This window comes from Palaemon carinicauda, chromosome 3 (genome assembly GCF_036898095.1).
Source record: "Palaemon carinicauda isolate YSFRI2023 chromosome 3, ASM3689809v2, whole genome shotgun sequence".
Taxonomy (NCBI): Eukaryota; Metazoa; Arthropoda; class Malacostraca; order Decapoda; family Palaemonidae; genus Palaemon; species Palaemon carinicauda.
The window spans coordinates 41,993,023-42,016,815 of NC_090727.1; the positions used below are offsets into that span (position 1 = coordinate 41,993,023).

Consider the following 23,793-nt stretch of genomic DNA (forward strand, 5'->3'; position numbering starts at 1 on the left):
CATAATGCTCCACCACAATCTATTCTGCTTGAAGGTCATTCAAGTTGTTATAGTACTAACCTCATGCGTCTTGACCTTAAAAACTTGAGGCCAGTCTCACTGTAATGTATATGAGCCTCTCTTATAAGAGTCTGATGAAGAATGAAAGGACATTCTTGACATCTGATAACAAGGGCTTCTTAATCAAGCACCAAAGAGCTTTCGACTTGCCTCGCAACTCTTTCAAACTGCCTGGGTAGAACTTCAGGGTTCTTACTGGACACAGGACTCTCTCCAACTCCTCGCCAACCATATCCGAAAAATTCGGAAACTCAATAGCCTTAGGTCAAGGTTGAGAAAGGCTGTCATTCCTGGCAAGAAAGCCTAACTGCAATGAGCACATAGCTTTGTTATCTCAAAAGCCAATGTTTTACTAAACGTATGAATTAACTGATTCTTTTAGATGTCACAAGACTAACAAAAGAAAATAGTTTTCATCAAGAAGTCCTGAAAATGAAGATGAAAGCAAATGGTCAAGATTATCACTCGTAAGGAACTTCAGGATAAAGTCCAGGATCCAAGCTGGTGAATCCTGGTTGTTTGATGTTTCAAACAAATTGAGAAGTTCCTGTAGGACTTTATCAATCGAAAGGTCCAAGATACTGTGTCTGACAACAGTCGCTAACACACACCTGTATCCATTGATGGAAGAGGATGAACAAATGAGCTTCCTTCGAAGGTAAAACACGAAGTCAGCAATCTGAATTGTAGAGATACTGGAAGAGAAAAACAGAGTTGACTCTGCACCATTCTCTAAAGCCTCCCACTTGGAATGATAAATCCTGATGGTAGAAGTTCTTATTGCTCTTGTAAAAGACTTAGCTGCCTCTTTCGAAAACCTCTAGTTCCTGTGAGGTTTCAAAAGGTTGAAGGAGCTAGAAGAAAAGCTTGGAGACTAGAAAGGTAACTTTCCAAGAGAGGTTGAGTAAAACTACTCTTAATGGAAGACTTCTAGGAGAGTCCACCATCCATTCCAGTATCTCTGTTAACCATCCTCTGAGGGCCACTAAAGTCACCTGGTCCCTTCGTGTGACACAAACTTTTGTGTCACCTTGAAAGGAAATAGAACGAGGAAAACGTACACATCCAGATTGGACCAGACTAATAGGAAAGCGTCTATGTGGACTGCTTCGAGATCTGGCACTGGAGAGCAGTAAGTTTCTAGTCTCTTTGTCTGTTAAGTCACGAATAGGACTATACAAGAACGACACCAAAGTCGCCTCAGATTCTTGCAGATTACTCGCTGGAGTGTCCATTCTCCAGCTGAGACTGTTCTTCCATAAGTTCGTCTCTTTTTTAAAGAACCTTGTTAGAAGGAATACATTCTTCTCCTTAGCCCAGATGAGAAGACTCCTCTCAGTCCCGGAAAGGAACCTCGAGTGGGTTCCGTCTTGCTTAGCAATGGTGTGATCGGCATAGACCTGCACCACTTAGTTCCAAACTGACCCCTCAAAGCTTTCTGAGAGCTAACAGGACTGTCAACAGTTCCTTTGGGTGATGAGGAAGCTCTTCTGATCCTCTGTCCAAAGTCCCGAAGCTTCCAACTGTCTAGTGTTGCTCCCACCTCGAATCCGAGGTGAGGAGACACAACACAAAGTCTAAGATCCTCTGTTCAAAAGGGGTGACCTTCTGGAAGTTTGACTGGATCGAACCACCACTGAAGGCAACTTCTTATGGCATCCTAAAAGAGATGCATATCGACTCAAGACCTTCTCCTTGTCCCAAAATGATTGAAGTTGAAATGGAGATAATAAAGATAATTCACATAAGGACCATAGCTTCTAGCTTCTGACTGGCCGAGAATCGAACCCTGGTCCAGCAAAACTACGATGAACAGTGACATAACAATGGTCACAAAGAAAGAATCAGTCTTCCCAGGGAAAAAACCCCTCCCCAAGAGGAAAGGTTTCCCAAGACACGCATCCACTTCCTCGCAGAACACTACTATATCTTAGAAAGATTGCAGTATCAAGAAGGCTTGCTCCGTTCTAAGAGGAGACGTAAAAGGCCGAAAAAAACTTGACTCTGAATCACCATCCTTAAATAAAGTATTTTTTGATGGTGCCAGAAGATCTAACGGAAGTAGTGACGTTGTGTCTATCAGGATACATGTATTTAAGGTCCTGACTCCTGGCGTCAAGGAAACCCAGATCACCGCCTATGTTGCCGCGTTGTACTAAGGCTAGATGCTCGATAAAAAACTTTCGTGATCAAAGAGATCGGAACTAAGGCGTCCTTGATCTCAACATTCAATTCGACTAGTGTCACCACGAAGTCCGAGGTTCTCATGTTCAATGTCATGTCTCCTTCAAGATCTCCGACGTTGAGCGCCCTGAAAGACGGGGCGCTGACCATCCTGTAAGACGTGGCGCCGAGCTTCCTGTAAGACGTGGCGCCGAGCGTCCTGAAAGACGTGGCGCCGAGCGTCCTGAAAGACGTGGCGCCAAGTGTCCTGAAAGACGAGGTGCCGAGCGTCCTGTAAGACGAGGCGCCGAGCATCCTGTAAGACGTGGCGCCGAGCTTCCTGTAAGACGTGGCGCCGAACGTCCTGTAAGACGTGGCGCCGAACGTCCTGGAAGGTGTGGCGCCGAGCGTCCTGTAAGATGTGGCGACGAGAGGTTAACAGAGCAAGATGCCAAACGTCCCTTAAGATGTGGTGCTAAGCGTTCTGGTGTCAGAAGAGACTCGTCTAGTTGACAGGAATACGCAATTCTACTGAAAGGTTCAAAGTTACCTGAAAATCCTTCATGAAGATCGTAAGAAAGAGCTCTGATAAGTCAATCGTCCAGATACAGGGAGGCTCTGATGTCTCCAAGTGCAGTATTCTGCTACATTTAGCAAAAGTTTAATTGCAAAGCCTGCCTCTTACCTCTCCAGATCTGGGAGAGAGATCTATTGGAGCTCAAACTAATGGAGGTTTCCCTATGAAAGGAAATTGTAATCCTCCTTCAGATGTACTGACCAAAGGTCTGCTCCCCTCTTCTCCCAAGATTCCCAGAAGTTATGTAGTCTGGCTTTACTGCCTGAAGGCGAAAGCAGTCAGACTCTGCTTCGCCTTGTGACCAGGCTGACATAAGACTTTAAATAGTTCATGATTTCGATGTCTCCATGGAGAACTTTGACTTCTGAACGAAGGTATTGAGAGCAGTTACATCCAGAACCGGATAAAAGCCTCCCTCTCCCAAAAGAGACACATTTGATATTGCAAAGTCTGTTTTGCAGAGAGGTCTTATCAGAGTAACTAACAAAGGAGGTTTCACTGGGAAAAAGATTTCGCATCCATCCTTAAGGAATAGCACGGACCTCAAAGTTATCCTGCCCCATTGTCTGGATTCCTTAAGAGACTCAGCGATCCACCCAGGGGGCTGTAAAAATCTCTGTGGGGCTGCCACAAGGTCCTCGACCTTAACGTGGTTAGACCTCCACCCTTGCTATCCTGGAATGCCTGATATGGAAGCTGGCTTCATAGGTTTATATGTCTCATTTACCTGCATTCCTTGAGAGACTCAGCAATCCACCCAGGGGGCTGTAGCAATCTCTGTGGGGCTGCCACAAAGTCCTCGACCTTAACGTGGCTAGACCTCCACCCTATATGACAGATCTGTTTTAGACGTTGTTATGACCTTATTACTGTTTTAAGAATAATTCATTGTTAAATTATTCTCATCATTTCTTTATCTCCTTATTTACTTTCCTCACTGGGCTATTTTTTCTCTATTGGAGCCCTTGGGCTTAAAGCATCTTGCTTTTCCAACTAGGGTTGTAGCTTGGCTAAAGATAATAATAAAAATAATCTCATACCTCGGATACAAGATCTAGAGGCCACGTTATTGAGAGGAAAAAAGAACGCTGTCTTTCCTAGGTGCTTCTGAGACTCTAAATAGTCTCCCACCATCCTTAAAGCTTCATGATGAACACGTGTAAATTCAGATGGTGGCGAACGTGGAGCAACAGGCATAAAATAATTTGGAAACTAATCATAAAAACTTTCATGAGTTTCTAAATCAACTTTATGACGAAAGGAATAAGGATCTTCTCCTTCTGAGAATCTCAAATTCAACAGGAGAAAAGAGATCACCAATGTCTTCTATTGACAATGATCTTGTAAGACGTGGCGCCGAACGTCCTGAAAGACGAGGTGCCGAGCGTCCTGAAAGACGAGGTGCCGAGCGTCCTGAAAGACGAGGTACCGAGCATCCTGAAATACAAGGCGCCGATCGTCCTGAAAGACGTGGCACCGATCGTCCTGAAAGACGTGGCGCCCATCGTCCTGAAAGACGTGGCGCCGATCCTCCTGAAAGACGTGGCGCCGAGCGTCCTGAAAGACGTGGCGCCGAGCGTCCTGAAAGACGTGGCGCCGAACGTCCTGAAAGACGTGGCGCCGAACGTCCTGAAAGACGTGGTGCAGAGCGTTCTGAAAGACGAGGCGCCGAGCGTCCTGAAAGACGAGGCGCCAATCGTCCTGAAAGATGTGGCGAGCGTAAAATGATCTTCATTACGTCACTCGGCGCGTTCAGTTCATCCGAGGTTTCTCATGGCCGACTGTCGCTCTAGAACAAAAACCGTGTCTATGTTGGTCCGTAAGCATTATAGTATTGCTATTATTAGCAAATGTGATGCAATGTTAATAGCTTAACGTCCAACGCTCTTTGCTTTCCCATGGCAAGGGCGAGCATTCTTGTGAACGTCAACAGGAACGCTCGAGAGGACGTCTGCTCGTGAGCTAACACCTCTCATTTCCTTTGGCCAATCGACATTCCTTCTCCCAGAGGTTGGGGAGCTTGGAAGAGGTCTAAGGCTAGGAAAAAAAACGTCCACTGTGCTGAATAAATTCACTGCACTAATTTAGCACTGAAACTTGCACTTTTAAACTCTTACACAAAAGACCATAATTAGTCCTGCTAGGGGCTTGAATGAGAATGCAAAACTGTTTCTAGTTCTTGCTATATAAAAATGTAACAAAATATTTCTTATAAAATGTTACGCTGATATTTTCATTGTAAATAAATGTTTGAACACACTTACCCGGTAGTTACATATAACTACCGGTAAAGATAAATGTTATACATACTCACCCGGTAGTTATATATAACTACCGGGAAAGTTACGTGTTATATGATTCAAATGAACAGATATAGGAATAACATATACATATGTAAACAACCCTTAATTCTTGAAGGTCCCAAAAATAGTGATTTGTTATCAAAATTAGCAGATATCGCAAAACGTATACTGTATATATATATGTAAACAACCCTTAAATCTTAAGGGTTTCCAAAAATAGTGGATTGCTGCACTTTACAATTGGAACATATACAGTACAGTATGTGAATATACGAATAATACTAGAACCCAAACATCGAAAGAAAATGAACAACGATATCAAGAATTGTTGGGACTGGATCGTATTTTCATGAGAACTACGCAGTGAAAATTAACAATACGCTAGTTCTATTTAATCTTTGAAAATAGTATCGATTTAAAGAACGAATACTAAAAAGACAAATATTTCTTAAAAATTAATATAATCTTTTTACAATAAAAGTTAAATACTTATTGTAAGTTAGACTACATTTTCATTCTTTACAAGAAAAAGCAAAGAAAAGAATTATGCAACATATTACGTAGTACTATGTTGCTTACGTCACACGATTGTGACGTCATAAAGATGGTGGAATGATCACCGCCATCATGTTTAAAGAGTAGGTTCGTAAGTTTTACAGTAGGGGGAAAAAAGTCCCATTCCTACCTCTGTTAAGATACAAACGTAGTTTAATTATATATAATTACTGGGTAAGTATGTTCATAAATTTATTCTATAATGAAAATACCATTTTTAAACATAAGACTTACCCGGTAGTTATATATATAGCTGATTAACACCTTTGGTGGAGGGTTAGAGACAGCTAGTATATCTGGAATTTTTCTTAAGAATTAATTAAAACAAACTTAAGGGTTCGTACCTGATAAGGAAGCCGACTTCAAAGATTCTCTGTCTCATTATGTCTGCTAGCCTTATGAGATCCAGCGATCCTCCCAGGGGGCTGAAGATCTCTAGGGACTGTCAAACCGGTGTATATACCTCATTATGACAGAACTTCCTCAAATGACCAGTTCTGGGCGCTCAAGGAACAAAATTGACCACCTGACTAAAATCAATGATTTTGGAAGACTGACACAGTTTCCACAAACAACCATAAAAACAAATAAAAGTTCCAAGAGAAGAAAAGGTTATTGGGATTATGGGAACGTAGTGGTGGATCCTTCACCCACTACTGCACTTGCTATCATGAATGGTCCCAGAGTGTAGCAGTCCTCATAAAGAGTCTGGACACGATTAAAAAAGTGTGAAGTGAACACAGATTTACTCCCCCAAATGGTTGTGTCCATAATGCTCCACCACAATCTATTCTGCTTGAAGGTCATTCAAGTTGTTATAGTACTAACCTCATGCGTCTTGACCTTAAAAACTTGAGGCCAGTCTCACTGTAATGTATATGAGCCTCTCTTATAAGAGTCTGATGAAGAATGAAAGGACATTCTTGACATCTGATAACAAGGGCTTCTTAATCAAGCACCAAAGAGCTTTCGACTTGCCTCGCAACTCTTTCAAACTGCCTGGGTAGAACTTCAGGGTTCTTACTGGACACAGGACTCTCTCCAACTCCTCGCCAACCATATCCGAAAAATTCGGAAACTCAATAGCCTTAGGTCAAGGTTGAGAAAGGCTGTCATTCCTGGCAAGAAAGCCTAACTGCAATGAGCACATAGCTTCGTTATCTCAAAAGCCAATGTTTTACTAAACGTATGAATTAACTGATTCTTTTAGATGTCACAAGACTAACAAAAGAAAATAGTTTTCATCAAGAAGTCCTGAAAATGAAGATGAAAGCAAATGGTCAAGATTATCACTCGTAAGGAACTTCAGGATAAAGTCCAGGATCCAAGCTGGTGAATCCTGGTTGTTTGATGTTTCAAACAAATTGAGAAGTTCCTGTAGGACTTTATCAATCGAAAGGTCCAAGATACTGTGTCTGACAACAGTCGCTAACACACACCTGTATCCATTGATGGAAGAGGATGAACAAATGAGCTTCCTTCGAAGGTAAAACACGAAGTCAGCAATCTGAATTGTAGAGATACTGGAAGAGAAAAACAGAGTTGACTCTGCACCATTCTCTAAAGCCTCCCACTTGGAATGATAAATCCTGATGGTAGAAGTTCTTATTGCTCTTGTAAAAGACTTAGCTGCCTCTTTCGAAAACCTCTAGTTCCTGTGAGGTTTCAAAAGGTTGAAGGAGCTAGAAGAAAAGCTTGGAGACTAGAAAGGTAACTTTCCAAGAGAGGTTGAGTAAAACTACTCTTAATGGAAGACTTCTAGGAGAGTCCACCATCCATTCCAGTATCTCTGTTAACCATCCTCTGAGGGCCACTAAAGTCACCTGGTCCCTTCGTGTGACACAAACTTTTGTGTCACCTTGAAAGGAAATAGAACGAGGAAAACGTACACATCCAGATTGGACCAGACTAATAGGAAAGCGTCTATGTGGACTGCTTCGAGATCTGGCACTGGAGAGCAGTAAGTTTCTAGTCTCTTTGTCTGTTAAGTCACGAATAGGACTATACAAGAACGACACCAAAGTCGCCTCAGATTCTTGCAGATTACTCGCTGGAGTGTCCATTCTCCAGCTGAGACTGTTCTTCCATAAGTTCGTCTCTTTTTTAAAGAACCTTGTTAGAAGGAATACATTCTTCTCCTTAGCCCAGATGAGAAGACTCCTCTCAGTCCCGGAAAGGAACCTCGAGTGGGTTCCGTCTTGCTTAGCAATGGTGTGATCGGCATAGACCTGCACCACTTAGTTCCAAACTGACCCCTCAAAGCTTTCTGAGAGCTAACAGGACTGTCAACAGTTCCTTTGGGTGATGAGGAAGCTCTTCTGATCCTCTGTCCAAAGTCCCGAAGCTTCCAACTGTCTAGTGTTGCTCCCACCTCGAATCCGAGGTGAGGAGACACAACACAAAGTCTAAGATCCTCTGTTCAAAAGGGGTGACCTTCTGGAAGTTTGACTGGATCGAACCACCACTGAAGGCAACTTCTTATGGCATCCTAAAAGAGATGCATATCGACTCAAGACCTTCTCCTTGTCCCAAAATGATTGAAGTTGAAATGGAGATAATAAAGATAATTCACATAAGGACCATAGCTTCTAGCTTCTGACTGGCCGAGAATCGAACCCTGGTCCAGCAAAACTACGATGAACAGTGACATAACAATGGTCACAAAGAAAGAATCAGTCTTCCCAGGGAAAAAACCCCTCCCCAAGAGGAAAGGTTTCCCAAGACACGCATCCACTTCCTCGCAGAACACTACTATATCTTAGAAAGATTGCAGTATCAAGAAGGCTTGCTCCGTTCTAAGAGGAGACGTAAAAGGCCGAAAAAAACTTGACTCTGAATCACCATCCTTAAATAAAGTATTTTTTTGATGGTGCCAGAAGATCTAACGGAAGTAGTGACGTTGTGTCTATCAGGATACATGTATTTAAGGTCCTGACTCCTGGCGTCAAGGAAACCCAGATCACCGCCTATGTTGCCGCGTTGTACTAAGGCTAGATGCTCGATAAAAAACTTTCGTGATCAAAGAGATCGGAACTAAGGCGTCCTTGATCTCAACATTCAATTCGACTAGTGTCACCACGAAGTCCGAGGTTCTCATGTTCAATGTCATGTCTCCTTCAAGATCTCCGACGTTGAGCGCCCTGAAAGACGGGGCGCTGACCATCCTGTAAGACGTGGCGCCGAGCTTCCTGTAAGACGTGGCGCCGAGCGTCCTGAAAGACGTGGCGCCGAGCGTCCTGAAAGACGTGGCGCCAAGTGTCCTGAAAGACGAGGTGCCGAGCGTCCTGTAAGACGAGGCGCCGAGCATCCTGTAAGACGTGGCGCCGAGCTTCCTGTAAGACGTGGCGCCGAACGTCCTGTAAGACGTGGCGCCGAACGTCCTGGAAGGTGTGGCGCCGAGCGTCCTGTAAGATGTGGCGACGAGAGGTTAACAGAGCAAGATGCCAAACGTCCCTTAAGATGTGGTGCTAAGCGTTCTGGTGTCAGAAGAGACTCGTCTAGTTGACAGGAATACGCAATTCTACTGAAAGGTTCAAAGTTACCTGAAAATCCTTCATGAAGATCGTAAGAAAGAGCTCTGATAAGTCAATCGTCCAGATACAGGGAGGCTCTGATGTCTCCAAGTGCAGTATTCTGCTACATTTAGCAAAAGTTTAATTGCAAAGCCTGCCTCTTACCTCTCCAGATCTGGGAGAGAGATCTATTGGAGCTCAAACTAATGGAGGTTTCCCTATGAAAGGAAATTGTAATCCTCCTTCAGATGTACTGACCAAAGGTCTGCTCCCCTCTTCTCCCAAGATTCCCAGAAGTTATGTAGTCTGGCTTTACTGCCTGAAGGCGAAAGCAGTCAGACTCTGCTTCGCCTTGTGACCAGGCTGACATAAGACTTTAAATAGTTCATGATTTCGATGTCTCCATGGAGAACTTTGACTTCTGAACGAAGGTATTGAGAGCAGTTACATCCAGAACCGGATAAAAGCCTCCCTCTCCCAAAAGAGACACATTTGATATTGCAAAGTCTGTTTTGCAGAGAGGTCTTATCAGAGTAACTAACAAAGGAGGTTTCACTGGGAAAAAGATTTCGCATCCATCCTTAAGGAATAGCACGGACCTCAAAGTTATCCTGCCCCATTGTCTGGATTCCTTAAGAGACTCAGCGATCCACCCAGGGGGCTGTAAAAATCTCTGTGGGGCTGCCACAAGGTCCTCGACCTTAACGTGGTTAGACCTCCACCCTTGCTATCCTGGAATGCCTGATATGGAAGCTGGCTTCATAGGTTTATATGTCTCATTTACCTGCATTCCTTGAGAGACTCAGCAATCCACCCAGGGGGCTGTAGCAATCTCTGTGGGGCTGCCACAAAGTCCTCGACCTTAACGTGGCTAGACCTCCACCCTATATGACAGATCTGTTTTAGACGTTGTTATGACCTTATTAGTGTTTTAAGAATAATTCATTGTTAAATTATTCTCATCATTTCTTTATCTCCTTATTTACTTTCCTCACTGGGCTATTTTTTCTCTATTGGAGCCCTTGGGCTTAAAGCATCTTGCTTTTCCAACTAGGGTTGTAGCTTGGCTAAAGATAATAATAAAAATAATCTCATACCTCGGATACAAGATCTAGAGGCCACGTTATTGAGAGGAAAAAAGAACGCTGTCTTTCCTAGGTGCTTCTGAGACTCTAAATAGTCTCCCACCATCCTTAAAGCTTCATGATGAACACGTGTAAATTCAGATGGTGGCGAACGTGGAGCAACAGGCATAAAATAATTTGGAAACTAATCATAAAAACTTTCATGAGTTTCTAAATCAACTTTATGACGAAAGGAATAAGGATCTTCTCCTTCTGAGAATCTCAAATTCAACAGGAGAAAAGAGATCACCAATGTCTTCTATTGACAATGATCTTGTAAGACGTGGCGCCGAACGTCCTGAAAGACGAGGTGCCGAGCGTCCTGAAAGACGAGGTACCGAGCATCCTGAAATACAAGGCGCCGATCGTCCTGAAAGACGTGGCACCGATCGTCCTGAAAGACGTGGCGCCCATCGTCCTGAAAGACGTGGCGCCGATCCTCCTGAAAGACGTGGCGCCGAGCGTCCTGAAAGACGTGGCGCCGAGCGTCCTGAAAGACGTGGCGCCGAACGTCCTGAAAGACGTGGCGCCGAACGTCCTGAAAGACGTGGTGCAGAGCGTTCTGAAAGACGAGGCGCCGAGCGTCCTGAAAGACGAGGCGCCAATCGTCCTGAAAGATGTGGCGAGCGTAAAATGATCTTCATTACGTCACTCGGCGCGTTCAGTTCATCCGAGGTTTCTCATGGCCGACTGTCGCTCTAGAACAAAAACCGTGTCTATGTTGGTCCGTAAGCATTATAGTATTGCTATTATTAGCAAATGTGATGCAATGTTAATAGCTTAACGTCCAACGCTCTTTGCTTTCCCATGGCAAGGGCGAGCATTCTTGTGAACGTCAACAGGAACGCTCGAGAGGACGTCTGCTCGTGAGCTAACACCTCTCATTTCCTTTGGCCAATCGACATTCCTTCTCCCAGAGGTTGGGGAGCTTGGAAGAGGTCTAAGGCTAGGAAAAAAAACGTCCACTGTGCTGAATAAATTCACTGCACTAATTTAGCACTGAAACTTGCACTTTTAAACTCTTACACAAAAGACCATAATTAGTCCTGCTAGGGGCTTGAATGAGAATGCAAAACTGTTTCTAGTTCTTGCTATATAAAAATGTAACAAAATATTTCTTATAAAATGTTACGCTGATATTTTCATTGTAAATAAATGTTTGAACACACTTACCCGGTAGTTACATATAACTACCGGTAAAGATAAATGTTATACATACTCACCCGGTAGTTATATATAACTACCGGGAAAGTTACGTGTTATATGATTCAAATGAACAGATATAGGAATAACATATACATATGTAAACAACCCTTAATTCTTGAAGGTCCCAAAAATAGTGATTTGTTATCAAAATTAGCAGATATCGCAAAACGTATACTGTATATATATATGTAAACAACCCTTAAATCTTAAGGGTTTCCAAAAATAGTGGATTGCTGCACTTTACAATTGGAACATATACAGTACAGTATGTGAATATACGAATAATACTAGAACCCAAACATCGAAAGAAAATGAACAACGATATCAAGAATTGTTGGGACTGGATCGTATTTTCATGAGAACTACGCAGTGAAAATTAACAATACGCTAGTTCTATTTAATCTTTGAAAATAGTATCGATTTAAAGAACGAATACTAAAAAGACAAATATTTCTTAAAAATTAATATAATCTTTTTACAATAAAAGTTAAATACTTATTGTAAGTTAGACTACATTTTCATTCTTTACAAGAAAAAGCAAAGAAAAGAATTATGCAACATATTACGTAGTACTATGTTGCTTACGTCACACGATTGTGACGTCATAAAGATGGTGGAATGATCACCGCCATCATGTTTAAAGAGTAGGTTCGTAAGTTTTACAGTAGGGGGAAAAAAGTCCCATTCCTACCTCTGTTAAGATACAAACGTAGTTAAAGCACTAACACTCAGTAAAAATAACATCCAACCAGCGAAGGATAAAAATAAATAGTACATCACCAAGATAACTGTAATATACAGGTTATAGCGAGTGAAAAATCCAACATCTTAGCGGCAGGGAATATATGAGGGTTCCTGGAATGGTTCCTAGGTACCTCGCTAGGGCGCAGCGGTGGTACACCTGGCTATCCAAACGGCGATTGGCGCGAGTTTTGAATTTTCTACTGTGACGTCAGGGATGTAAGCTATATATATAACTACCGGGTAAGTCTTATGTTTAAAAAAGGTCTCCATGGCCTTCCAGGTATTTTCTTTGGACAAGTCCTCTGAACGTAACAGGATGCCTAGGGACCCTAGCCAAATGTCCAGCCACGAAGTTACCTGCATGGCACACTTCGCTACCTTCGCCTGGCTAAGGATCTCCGTCACCGAGAACGAGACCTGCCAGTTGGAGTCTCTCTCTAGAGGGACTCCCCTGGTATGCTCTTCTAAAGAGTGGTGTAGGGGAAGAGCTAAACAAGTCTCCTCAATGGTGTCAAAGTACCTCCTCTGTTGGACACGAGGAGGTGGGAGGAGTTTGTTGCTGACGCTGGATCGGCTGGAGGAGGCAAGCTCGGAGAGCTGGGCTTCGACCTTGACTCAGGCACTCTTAACCCCTTGAGACCAGGGCAAAGCTGCACTGGCCTTTGAGGGTTTTTGAGTCCCAAAGACTCTGTCCCAGACCGTTTCTTTGCTCTCACGAGGGGGAATCTCTGGATCCGCAAACCCATTGAGATTCCTCATAAGGGTCAGAACCTGCCAGAACGCATGCTTTGACTCCTGCAGCTCCCCTGTCCCCAAAGGCTCTTCTTGGGGGACTCGTGGATGTTCTCCAAGTGCTTGGCTGGCTCCGGTCTAAGACTTGAAGATGACTTCGGCACAGTCTTGGAGTCCTTCGACTCCCTCCTGGGAGGGATGCAGGACTCCAACAACGATGGTGGGAGGCTCTCCTCCACCCCTACCCGAGAAGACTTTCCAGCGCGAGGTGGGGTTTCCCTCATTGATGCATTGGGGGAACGCCTCACTTTGCGTGACTCCCCTGAGGATGGAAAATCTTCGTCCAAAGGGGAGGGAGTGAAAGTCTGGGGGGGGGGGGGGGTGAGGAGGCCTTCCTTAAGGACTTACGAGGAGTCAGCTTCGCCCTCGGAGAAGTTACCACGTTCGACACTCCTCTCTTCCTCTTCAGGAAAGTAGAAGCTGCCAATGATTTGTGGCCCAGCTCAGAGAGAACAGGCTTAAAAGCCTACCTAACTGCTCTGACCAGAGAACCAAACCAAGGCTGCTGATAAGATGGTCGGCAATCGCGAGCGGGAAAACCTCGGTGCCCGCGCGGACGATCAGCGTAATGATCGCGTGAGCCTCAATGGTCGCGCGGGAAACCATCCCGCGCACGGAACGATCTTCGGCGCTTACGCGTACTGTGAAGATCGTCGGCGCTCGCGTGCCTAGCGCTGAATCCGAAGATCGGCGGCTAACGGGCGTTGACGATCGCGTGCGGAGAACCACGCGCGGACGACCTCGTTGTCGTGCGCGGGAAACCTTCCCGCGCACAGAATGATCATCGGAGCTTATGCATACTATGAAGATCGTCGGCGCTTGCGCGTTTAGCGCCGGATCCGAAGATCGCTGGCGAACGGCCGTCGATGATTGCGTGCGGAGAATCGCACGCCAACGGCCTTGTTTGTCGCGCGCGGGAAACCATCCCGCGCACAGACCGATCTTCGGCGCTTACGCGCACTAAGAAAATCATCAGCACTGGATCCGAAGATCGCCGGCTAGCGGCTGTCGCCGGGCTAACGATCTTCAAAGATCGCGCGCGGAAAAACCGCGAGCAGAAGGGCCTCGAAGATCGATCTTCAGCGCTTACCCGTTAGCGCGTATTAGAAGATCGTCGGCAAACGATCCTCGACGATTGCGAGTGGCAAAACCGTGGAAGGGCCTTGAAGATCGCGCGCGGGAAACCATCCCACGCGCGGGCGGTCTTCAGCACTTATGCGCGAGTGAAAATCGTAGGCCCCTGTGCAACAGAAGATTGTCAAAGAGCGCGCACGCGGGCTTGGTTGAAGGATCGGCTAACTCGTAGATCAGGAACTGGGATGTCCCTAAAAGGGAGGGCATCCCCTGAAGAGGACCAGGAGGTCTACTTCAGTGCCAACGATCAACTGAGGTACTGCTAAATACTCCGAGGAGTGGTCTCTGTGAGGTACCTTTCCCGCGAATGGGAGAGGTGTCCTTCGTAGAAAAGACTTAGAGACACCGTAGGCTGAACTGCTGGTGAGCGCCTGTGCGCTATCTCAGGAACCCCAACGATGTGCGCAAATGCGCAGGGAACGTTGGTAGCAGCCTAACTGAATACTGGAACAGGGTGTCTCTAAAGGCAGTCTCAGGAACAGCAGTCGAGCGCTAGCGCGTAAGGGAACGTTGGCACGCAGGGGATACATGGCACTTAAGGGACTTACTCAAGGTGTGAGAAAGTCTCTCCTGCCCCGAAGGGAGGAGCCCGTTAGATAACAGGGGCGTGGGCGCCCAAGGCGCGTCTGCAGTCAGGAACGGATACAGCAGGCAACAGGTACACTGAGGGACGAGAGACCAAGGGTCTAATGTAGCCTGAGTAGCGAGGCCCCGAGGGGATTAGTTGCAAGACCCCGAAGGGTCAACGCAACGAGAAACCAAAGTTTCTCCGTCACTAATCACCGAAGTGTAGAAGTGACTAAAGTTACGAGAGCCCGAGGGAACTGCGTAACTAAAGCTCCGAGACCCGGAAGGGTCAGGGAAAAAGAGAAACCGAAGTTTCCCTGTCACTAAACACCGAAGTGCTAGTGACTGAACAGCAAGCTGTTGACAACAGGAACAATCCTCCGAAGAGGAGTCTCTATGAGTGGCCTCTCTCGCGAACGAGAGAGGTGAGCACTTCGTAGAAGAGACTGGTGATGGAGCCCCGAAAGGCCGTGAGATCAGCCGACGTAAACAGGAACAATCCTCCGAAGAGGAGTCTCTGTGAGTGTCCTCTCACGCGAACGGGAGGGGACACTTCGTAGAAGAGACAAAAGGAGCAATCCTCCAAAGAGGAGCCCTTAGTGCGGCCTCCCTCGCGAACGAGAGAGGGCCAGACTGATCTTGCAGCTGCTCAGCCCCTTGAGCGTAGCTACAGAAGCGACCGCTCAGCCCCGAGAGCATAGTCGCTAGTACCATGGTCTAGCCTTGCAACCGCTCAGCCCCTTGAGCAAGTCACAAGGGCGGCCGCTCAGCCTCAAGAGCATAACCGCCTAAGGCCATGGAACAGTAAAAAAGGGAAGTTAACTAACTACCCTGGAGGCGAACCTCCTTATCGTTCTAGGATGCAATGAAGAGCTGGCAGTAGTCACGGGGGAACTTCTAAGAGAAGGCAACGCCCCTGATGATTGCCTCGAGAGACATCGGCGAAGCCGACACCTCAGAATAAACAGGACAGCTCTGCTTCGAAGGCACACACAACAAGCACAAAGAAACAGCATTGTAAACTGGAAAATAAAAAAGAATAATTATTTAACAGAAATTTCCCCGGGTGAAACTACGAAGAGAACCCCCGAGGGAAAGAACATAAGAACGAAAGAAGGTATGCGCCTCCCTCCCCCACCCAGCATGCCCGGGTGAGGGTGGGGGGGGGGGGGACGAAAAGTTAACAAAACAGAATTATAACATTATAATTATGCAACTGACTTTGAATGTTCCAAGGATCACCGACCCCCGAAGGGACGTGAGCCCTGAGCTGAAAAGTTAAAACACAATTATATTCATAAAAATAATTGAGACAAATAAGACGAAATAGCGACTTGGTCCTGAGAAGCTATCGTAGGCGTAGTACAGAGTAAGAGGTGAACGACCTAAAGAGACGGGCCGGGCTCCACGAAGGCAACCATGGTGGCCTAAGAGTGAAAGGCCGTGATCAAGAAAAGATCGTGGTGGCCTGGCAAGCCGGCGATCACTCTCGTAGAAGTACACAACACACACCACACAACATCGAAAGCAAAGGAAACTTACTATTTTCTATACACAAAAATATATATAAACATCAATAATGTTTGAATATTCTAAGTATAAGAAAAGGCAAGTTAAAAGGACAAAACAATAATGGCCGTCAAGTGAGGATGGGAGCCGAGACTTCCGTTCGCCATCCGAGCCAAAAGTAAAGTGGAGTATTCTCCGGTGTGTGTGAGGGGGGAGGGGTAGCTAGCTACCCCTCCCTACCCCCCGCTAACTAGCGGCGGGGTAGGAAACCCTCGTTAAAACTTTTATGGCTCATCCTTCAGCTACGCCGAAGTAATCACCCCATGTAAATAGCGTGGTTTGTATTTCAGTTACGGAACAAACACTAAATGAAATGTTATTTCCAAATTTGTTTCACAAACAAACCCATAATTAAATTATCGACACAAACGGATTTAAGTTATTCCTTACCCAAATCTGAGAGGTTGAAGATAGAGGTCTTTCTGCGGCTACAAGGACTATTCATTGGAATCCGCTTTCACTGTTAGGTGAAGGTATAATGTAAATGCTTCCAGCAGGAAGTTGTGGAACTATTCGTAACATTTCTTCTGTTGAATTAACAAATTTATATTACTATAATAGTCAAAAATGAAAAAAATATATTTAGTATAAAAATTGGCATCAACGATACTTTTCCCTGGTGAATGAACCATATTGAGAGAAGGGATTAGCTTAAACATGATTTTTTTTTTTACTCCACTACGGAGAACGTATCTGATCATGGCCTACTGATATTCTGTGTATATGTACCTGTATCAGGATCTACAAAGAGTTCCGAGTGATTAAACACAGATGCATATATAAAACACTGGCAAATTCATTTCCAGTGCTCCATTTTGAATTACCCACTCCAGCTTCATGAAATGCCTTTTCTTGGGCACAAAAGTATGAATATTCCTTGGTTAAACCCAAGTGTAATCAATATAAGTTTTTGGTTTCCTTCTCTATTCCACGATACATCTACACACCAGTCAAAGGTCTCCCTCTATTATAAGTTTACCTCCCAAGGTTTGATTTATTCATTTTAATGCCAATTACGACATGCAAAAACACCGCTTAGTCTTGGCAATTACTTTCTGTAACTTCCAAGCAATGAGACCAAATTTAACTATTTGTTTGATCTAGTCAAGGTTATGGGATAATCATACCTAACATATATTTACAGAAAATGATTCACTAAGGAGTTTATACCTCACCTCTATAGGAACCTTTCCACTAAAATTCTTTCAATAGTTACTCTCCTTGAATGGCTATAAGCCCACTGACCTCAAGTCTAAATACTCAGGACTTTCATCTGCCAAGCAATAACACAGCTGTAAGGATAAATCCTTGTACTAGACTCAACAATCAAAGAATTACACACACAAATAACATTTTGTCTCAAGTAGAATTTCTGTGAATGCAACCTCAACGTGGTTGGCGAGCCTTTTTAAACTAATTTGTTATTAACCATTATATAATACTAGTTTACTTATTTCATTGCTTATTAAAACCCACTTGCAAAATAGAATTTAGCCATTTATAAGGTATGTTAGAGGTGTTTGTATCACCAGTTAATTAGCCCAAGGTTCCTATTCAAGTTAGTCTATAGCTTTTCCTATAATGATCTTGCCCCAAAGCTATATATCCGTTTAGAATGTGGATCACATAAAGCCAGGTACGAATTACAGTAACTTGTGGGTTAATTTAAGGAATAAAAGGCATTGTGCATCCATTACTTTCATTTTATATTTACTGCACTGTTTTAGTCAGCTCAAACATGACACTGTAGGATCAAGGTAAGGTTAGGCAAGGATGGGTAGGGTGAGCTGGATCAGCTAAGGTAAGGTAAAGATAGGTAAGAGTAGGTGTGGTAAGAGCAGTTAAATTAAGGGTAGGTTAGGAAATAGTAGGCGAGATAAATGCTGATAAGGTAAGAGCAGATTAGGTTAGGGCAGGTGAGGTAAAGACAAGTAAAGTGAGGCAAGGACAGGAAAGGTATGGTTAGGTTAGTTAGGAGTATTTTAGGTTAGGTATGGTAAAGGGTAGGTAAAGTGGTGTCAGGTACCATAAGGTGATGTTATGCAAGGAAGAATGTCAAAACTACATAAAATGCAGCAATAACAGGAGTTTATACGGGAATTTCTAAGACTACTCTGAGGCAGACCTAATCTAGCATGAAGCTGATAGGCCTAAAAAATTATAGGGCCGTTATAAAGTGCAATGTTTTCAGACTAGTTTCACGTCAACAAACAAACCCAAATTAACTTAAAATCTGGGTAATTTTGTATATTATTACATCGTGTGACTACGCACAAGAAATATATGATTTCCTATAGCAAATAACGAGATTTAACCGATTTTGATGACCATTTCAATCGCAAACAAACAGATCAACCAATTCGGTTAGTTATAAGTTGACGAATTGGTTGATGTTATTACGGATGAAATGAATGAGAAAACCAGTTAAATCACGATATCTACTATAGGAAATCATATATTTCCTGTACGAAATCACACAATGAAATACAATACAAATGAACCATATAAATATTAACACTGTGGACATATATACTGAGTTAAAATATATAAACAACAGATGTTGGGGACGATAACATTAGCAACGTTACCAATGGTTGACAGAACTACCAACGATGACGAATGGTACACAGTGTTACCAACAGCACGATGTCTATACTAGAGGTAGAAATAAATTTTTCCATACGAAAACTAAATAATACTTCCATAAAACTATTACACAATAAATAAAGAGTACCAAAAGGCCACAGAACCTAACAAACCCACCTAACCTTGCCTAGAAGTACCCCGGTCACAAAACACATATAATAAGAATGGGGGAATGACTTACCTTGATACACAGTACTACCAACGGTGACGAATGGTACACAGAACTACCAACGACACGATGGCATTACTAGAGATAGAACTGCTAAATATCTCCTCAGATATATTCAATAATTTCTCCATATAACTGGTACGAAATATATAAAAAGTACAGAAAGGCCACAGAACCTAACAAACCCACCTAACCTTGCCTAGAAGTACCCCGGTCACAAAACACGAATAATGACTATTGAGGAATGACTTACTTTTATGAAGGAAACGTCGAAACTTGCTGGACTCGGAAGGAAGAGACAAAAGCGCACGACACTAGGGGCAGTTTAAACGTTGAGGAATAACATTGTGAGATTTAAGAAAATGGTCAACATAACCTGAATTATCAACAAAATCACCATGGAATTGAGCCACTGCTTTTAGATACGGAATGCTGCAACCGGTACAAGTTTCTATAATATGTTCCATCTCAAAATACGGGGAAAAAAACGCACTAGTAACGTAGGACGAGTAACTAGGTCAAAGGTTAAAACGGGAAAGGCAGGGGAACAGCGCATACAGAGATAAAGGAAGGGGGGGTAGGGAGATATTTGAATAGGCCTAGAGTGATGATTGGTTAAGGGAAAAACAACGAACAAAAGAGTGAAAACATGAATGAACTAAATACGGAAACTAGACAAAAGAAAAGTTTTATAAGACACAGAGGAGAGAAAAGGAACTAACCAACAAAAATAAATACAAACAATATAGGAAGATAAAATGGAATGAACGCTAAATAATAGTGAATGGGAATATAAAATGAGGAGATCATACCGAGAATTAACTGGATAAAAAAACTAGTCCAGGGTAAGTATTTATGTGAAACCGGGAAGGGATAAAGAAATAACTCAACAAATAAAACCAATATAGGAAGGTAAAATGGAATGAATGATAAATATTGAATGGGAATAAAAAATGAGAAAATAACACTAATAAAAAGAGTAAAAGGGGGAGTGGAAACTCCTGCGCAGGGGGGGGGGGGGATATATGCGCAGATCGGAAACTGATGAAACGAACGTACGTACAAATGGGAAAGGAAATAACAAAACAAATAAACCCAATATAGGAAGGTAAAATGGAATGTATGATAAATTATATTGAATGGGAATATAAAATGAGAAAATAATACGGCAATAAAAAGAGTAATAATGGAGAGAAACTCCTGCGAAGGGGGGTTATATAAGCGAAGGACGGAAGGTGGGGCGAACGAACAAACGAACAAATGGGTGCTAATAATAGCATGAAACGCTAACATTTGATCTACATCAGGTATGGAATGCTAACATTTAATCTACATCAGGCGTTGGCAGCACTGGTTACTGTATTACTATAAGAAATAACCTTTGAAACGGCTCCTCCCAAATATATCCAGGTATACTGATTTGTCTTTTTCTACGGTTATAATAAATACCAGAAAGAAATGTATAGAGAAGAAAAGGACTGATTTACGGTTATATATCGGTTCCCCAGTATGTTTTCCCCACCCAAAACCCCGAGTTCCCACTGGGGGTCCCCCATTATCGGCGGATATAGATGTATATATATTTCTGTAACTATTCATTTGCGACGGGAACGAGTGTTATTTTCGAAGGGAGCGTAATTTTTCCTATAAGAAAAAGTAGATGGAATACTAGGATACATTGAGATGTAATAATATACAATGAAACCAAAATGGGTTTGAATATCAATTAAGTTATAACGGATTAAAAGTCTTACCTTCATGGTAATGGGCAACAATTGTTTACATCCCCAAAAACGTTCCAGCAATGCTTAGCCCAATTTGACGACTTTTTATTTTCCTATAGCCCAATCTCAATCATCTTGACAACATATTTCATTAAAATCTCCACTGAATTATTGTTAAGTATTGGAACTAGACTTACCAGTAGTACGGACGATATTTGTAGAATAAAGTATTAATATATGAAATTATATAGTAAAAATTCCAAAGATGTAGAGAAGCGATATCTGTATTTTGTGTACATCAAAAGATATTTAGGAGAGACCGAAAAATTAGACAAAAAATCCGTACGCATTGTCACTCCAATCAACGCCATCTATTGAGAAAGTCTTAAACTAAAATCCAATAAAAAGACCTACGGACGTATTGTAATTCATAACTTTTATTTTTAATTTAAGCCCTTGAAGTACCACACAACTGTAGGTACTACGTTTCTACAAAATATGCATTTTATTTGATCATATATGTATTTTATAACTATTCAGCATTGCAGCACAGGCAATTGTAATTCATATTAAGCACGTTTTTTTTTTCGGTTTCACAATTCAAAATGTAAACAAAAAATTGAGCTGATCAGCGTCATCTGTTATCAACGAGCCATACTAACCAGAACAAATTCACATAAATTGTAGGGACTTTCTGGTCTTTCTATTACTATCTTTGTGTGTATGTAGAAAGCCATAGATATCATAATTATATAGAAAATTCACGTGAATTCAGCCAACATAAAGAAAAACAACTCATCTCAGAATAATTCTTCCAACTACACTTAAAACGATGAACATACTGACTTGTGATAAGCCAAGGGAATACAATAGGCCATAATAAGCGTGAAGAAATTATCTCTCTCTCTCTCTCTCTCTCTCTCTCTCTCTCTCTCTCTCTCTCTCTCTCTCTCTCTCTCTCTCTCTCTCTCTCTCTCTCATTCAATAATTTGACTGGTCCGTTGTAATTAAGATTGGTTTCCCCTCTCAGTGAAGTCTCCTGTGTTTATCATGTGATTTTATTAGTCTAATTGAATATAATAATAATTCCTGATGGAAAATGGTAGAAACCTATAAATACATCACAATGCAAAAATAAAATCTGCACATTATTTTACAATAGTGTCTTATTACTGGTTATAATAACTACAAGATCAATATTATATCTACTGTATAACTACAAGATCAACATTTCTAAGAAACCACATCAAGTTTATAGTAAGGACGTCATCATGTCTAATTAAAATGATTATGACTGATTGTAATAAAGGATGACATTCAAAAAGAATCTTATGATTTAAAGTTTTGGAATTCCCATTCTTGCATAAAAAAGGCTTTCACATATTTGCGAGATAGGCAAGATTTTTTTTTTTTTTTTTTTTTTTTACAAACATATTTTCTCCAAGTAGTGCCTCCGATAATCATTTGATATTTGGTTAAATTTATACCAGTTGATTAATAGAATTCCTATTTGATGGGAATTTAAAAAAATCAACATACAATTGATTTATGAAAAAAATACTTACGGCAGTGGAGACTGAGATGGAATTAAAATGAAATAACTAGGTCAAACTATCGGAGTCGGTATCACGATATACTGATTTTCTTCGATCAACAATAAAAGACATATAATAACGGCTATGTTAGCATTCTGTATTAAAAGATGAAAGTGATATAAATTAGTTTAAAATGAAAACGCCATACTATTGTTTTCAATACAGTATTACTCAATGTGTGGGACATATCCACTAGAGACAACCCGAGGAGGCACTTACCTAAAAAATAGTTCAGTAATTTTTCACGGAATCGCTTAACGAAATAGCCCAAGGCAACCACGTGTCTTGCATTAAGGTTTATTTGCCATTATCTTATTAATTCCCGTAATTTTGACATGCCAGTGCCATCTATTGTTGGTATTTGGAAGAAGTAGTAGTAGAAGAAGCTAAATTGTTTCGAAAAACTATAGTAAATTTTCTTGAAAAATCTGTAAGATAATAACTACTATACAAGACCAAAAAGCATAATAGTTTTTTAATAAAAATTGGTATAAAAAAACTCCTTAGATAATGTTGTAATCAAAATAAAATGGAAGAATCTGAGAATTTCTTCATTTGATATTGGCAATACCGTACATGGGTGGAGCCTATGCTCTAAAGGACTCAGAATTACAAAACTAACATGGCTACAATTAAAGTTATGTTAAGCAAATACGAATCATTTTTACATCTTATCTTAGGAAGTTTAGGTTTTTATAAACGTTTTATGTTAATGTGTGATGAGATCTTGGTCTATGAATCAATCTTTTTTTCTGTTTTTTTTTTTTTTTTTTTTTTTTTTCCGGAGACATAAGTGTTTGTTATCCTTGTTTTCTTTTAGGATTAAGGAATCGTAAAACTTACGGTCGATATAGACTTTATGTCTATTTCCTCTCTTATTGGAGATTTTTTATGACATTATTTCACAAATAGAATGAATAAATATACATAGGAGCTTCAAATAACTTTATATAGTATAAAAATAGATCAACATTTTTAACCACAAGACCGATGAGTCTCTGCCGACATCTACAGGTAACTCATGGAATTGTATAAAATGCTGCCATTTGTTTTGAAATACTAAAATGTTTTATTTTGGAATGCTACCAAAATATTTTATATGCACATATATGATTACTTTGGCATTGTAGCTTAAATAAATTTTATTCTGTTAATAACAATAACTTGATCTTTTCATCAGTATTAAAGAATTACAAGGTTTCCTTTGATCCTATGTCTGGTAGTAACTAAAACGTCATGGTCGAACGTCAGAAGGAGAAACAGTTCTATCAATGTAATAAAACTGTATATTACTTTCGCTCAATATAATCAGAAATGTAACCAAAAACTATATTAGAAAAAATAGTTACTATA

The 23,793-nt window shown here is 41.9% G+C and overlaps 1 long non-coding RNA gene across 1 annotated transcript in view; it reads right to left on the reverse strand.

Annotated features, from left to right (window-relative positions):
• Positions 1-21,149, reverse strand: part of LOC137637112 (uncharacterized) — a 49,645-nt gene extending 28,496 nt beyond the window's left edge. Inside the window, exons 1-2 of the long non-coding RNA XR_011043396.1 lie at positions 21,043-21,149; positions 16,697-16,833 (exon numbers count right to left, since the gene is read on the reverse strand). This is a non-coding gene — a long non-coding RNA (uncharacterized lncRNA). The remainder of the gene's footprint in view (positions 1-16,696; positions 16,834-21,042) is intronic.
• Between the last annotated feature and the right edge of the window lie 2,644 nt (positions 21,150-23,793).